Below are 3,313 nucleotides of genomic sequence, written 5' to 3'. Positions count from 1 at the left end.
TTATTATATATATACTTATATATAAAAACTGTCAGAGCGCCAATCTTTGTGACAGGAGGCAGGAAACGGGAGAGGCATCTAGTAGAGTACACCAAGGATGCAGGGCTTGGTGTGTGTCTTCAGCCTCAGGAGCATGGATTCAAACTATATGGAGGGGCCCTGTCAGCACAGCTACTTAAGGTGGTGCAAGGGGCAGGGTTTGCAGTGGTAGTACTGCCTGCTCAGAGACAGGAACTCTTTCAAAAACAAGTGTTCGTCATGGAGTCTATTGATCTGGTCTTCCTTAGGATAAGTGGTACATGCCATATCCAACTGGTGTGGCATAGAGTCCGACGGGTGGGATGGGGAGCACAGGTCTATGGAAAGGGTAGGATGCTCCATAGAGGGATGCCGCTTGCAAGGGTCAGTTGATAGGGAAAGCGAGGCTGAAGCCGGAGGGCAGCATGGGTTTTGCAGTCATTTTCAGCTTCTCCAGTTCTGCTTCCTGCAGCCTTTTTGCTTTGGCCCTCCGGTTCTGGAACCAGATTTTGACCTGGGTTTCTGTGAGGTTGAGAGAGCTGGAGAACTCAGCGCGTTCTGCAATGGAGAGGTACTGTTTCTGCCGGAACTTGCGCTCCAGAGCCAGGAGCTGCGATGTGGTGTAGGGTGTCCGAGGCTTCCGATTGGTCTTGTGCTTTCGCAGGGTGCAGGTGGTTGGGCTCATGTGTCTGGGCGGCGGCGAGTATCTGCCAGGGTCCTGCATCCACGTCGCTCCGGACTTGACCGAGGCGGTCTCGAAGGGCTTGACCAGCGCCCCGGGGCTGTGCGCTTCCCTGGCGCCGCCGTGCACGGGTAACAGCAGCGGCCGCACGGTGGCCGAGGAGGAGACGCCTTCGGCGGGCCGCGGGGACGCCTCCTTGGGCGGCTTCTTGTCGGACATGAGCGCCTCCACGCTGAAGGGCAGGCTGGAGACCTTGATGCGGCGCTCCTTGGCGTCCCCAGGCCCGGGGCCAGGCCCAGCCACTACCGCTGGGCACTCCTCATCGGATGAAAACAGGTCGTTGCCTTTGAACGGAGAAGTCATGATTTCTCTACTCCACGGAGCTCGGGACAGCGACTCTTATCTTCTTATTATTAATTTCTAATATTGTAGCATTATGGTCTGAAAAGTTCGTTTGTATTATTTCTATGTTTTAAAATTTATTGATACATCCCTTGTGACCTAGAATGTGATCTATTCTGGAGAACGTCCCATGCACACTGGAGAAGAAGGTATACTGTGTTGTTTTGGGGGGTTTTTTTAGAGGGGTGCAGTAGCGTATGAGGTCAAGTTTGTTTATTGCGTGGTTTAATTCTTCAGTATCTTTGATGAGTTTCTTTCTGATAGTTCTATCTTTTACAGAGAGGGGTGTATTGAAGTCTCCAAGTACTATAGTAGTGTTGCCTACTTCCTTCTTCATATTTGTTAATGCCCTCTTGTTCTATTAACCTTTTCAGCATTATGTAGTGACCTTCCTTGTCCTTTGTGATGGTTTTTACATTGATATTTATTTTATCAAAGATTAATATAGCTGTTTTTGTTGTTGTTATGTATGATTTACTATGCTGGGGATGAAAAGTGAGAAAAAACGGGGTTGGTTTCATAATTTAAAAAATCATTTATATATCTATCCTGAAATACAATGTGGTGAGCAACAGGCTAATATCCATACGCATACAAGGAAGTCCAGTGAATACCACTATCATTCAAATATATGCACCAACAACTAGAGCCAAAGAAGAGGAAATAGAAGATTTTTACCAACTTTTGCAGTCAGAAATTGATCAAACATGCAATCAAGATGCATTAACAACATTGGGTGACTGGAATGCAATAATTGGGAACAGGGAAGAAGGATCAGTAGCTGGAAAACATGGCCTCAGTGAGAGAAATGAGGCTGCAGATAGAATGGTAGAGTTCTGCACATTAAATGATTTATTCATTGCAAATACCTTTTAGAAGAAACATAAATACAGGCTATACACATGGATTTCACATGATGGTATGCATAGGAATCAAATCGATTACATTTGTGGAAAAATTCGCTGGAGAAGCTCAGTATCAGCTGTGAAAACCAGGCCAGGTGCTGACTGTGGGACAGACCACCAACTACTCATATGCAAATTCAAGCTAAAGCTGAGGAAAATTAAGTCAAGTCTACGGGAACCAAGATTTGACCTTAAGTCTGTCCCACTAGATTTTCAAAACCATCTCAGGAACAGGTTTGAGGCCTTGAGCACCAATGAGGGTAGACCAAATGAGTTCTAGGAGGATATCAAGAAAATCGTCCATGAAGAATGTAAAAGACCATTACAAAGGCTAAAGAAGAAGAAAAGACCAAGATGGACATCAGATGAGACTCTGAGTATTGCATTAGAGCACCGAGAAGTCAAAGCAAAAGGAAGAAATCAAAGAACTGAATAGAAAATTTCAAAAGGCAGCTTGGAACGACAAAGCAAGATACTATGATGAAATGTTCGGAGAACTGGAGTCAGAAAATCAAAAGGGCAGGATTCGTTTAGTGTTTCTTAAGCTGAAGGAGTTGAAAAACAAACTCAAGCCATGGGTGGCAATAATTAACGATATTTTGGGTAGAATGTTGAATGATCCAGGAAGTATCAAAGAAGATGGAAGGAGTACACAGAGTCACTGTATCAGAAGGAATTGGCTGACACAGAGGAATTTTATGAAATAACGTATGAGCAAGAGCCTATGGTGATGAAGGAGGAAGTTCAAGTTGCTATGAAGGAATCGCCAAAAAACAAGGCTCCAGGAGTTGACTGCATGACAATTGATTTATTTCAACAAACAGACGTTGCCCTGGATGTGCTCACTAAGTTGTGCCAGGAAATCTGGAGGACAGCCAACTGACAGGAAAAGATCGATATTTGTTCCCATTTCAAAGAAAGGTGGCCCAACAGAGTGTGGAAATTATCGAACAAGATCATTGATATCACATGCAAGCAAGATTCTGCTGAAAATTATCCAAAGACGTTTAGAACAATATGTCAACAGAGAACTGCCAGATGTGCAGGCTGGATTTAGAAGAGGTCACAGAACTAGGGCTATTATAGCTAATGTAAGATGGATCTTGGCAGAAAGCAGAGAATACCAGAAAAATGTCCATCTGTGCTTCATTGACTACGCAAAGGCTTTGACTGTGTGGATCACAACAAGCTATGGCTGACTGGGAATCCCAGAACATTTGATTGTGCTAATGCAAAACCTATACTTAGACCAAGAGGCAGTCATCAGAACAGAGCAGGGAGACACTGGATGGTTCAAAATCAAGAA

The 3,313-nt window shown here is 44.6% G+C and overlaps 1 pseudogene; it reads right to left on the bottom strand.

Moving 5' to 3' along the window:
* Positions 1–283: 283 nt before the first annotated feature.
* On the bottom strand, positions 284–1,063 carry LOC102856178 (annotated as a pseudogene).
* Positions 1,064–3,313: the final 2,250 nt, after the last annotated feature.

Source organism: Elephantulus edwardii, unplaced genomic scaffold, assembly GCF_000299155.1.
Source record: "Elephantulus edwardii isolate Elephantulus edwardi_28Jun2011 unplaced genomic scaffold, EleEdw1.0 scaffold00407, whole genome shotgun sequence".
Taxonomy (NCBI): Eukaryota; Metazoa; Chordata; class Mammalia; order Macroscelidea; family Macroscelididae; genus Elephantulus; species Elephantulus edwardii.
Note: the sequence above shows the minus strand (reverse complement) of the source record. Positions and strands in the feature narration are given on the sequence as shown.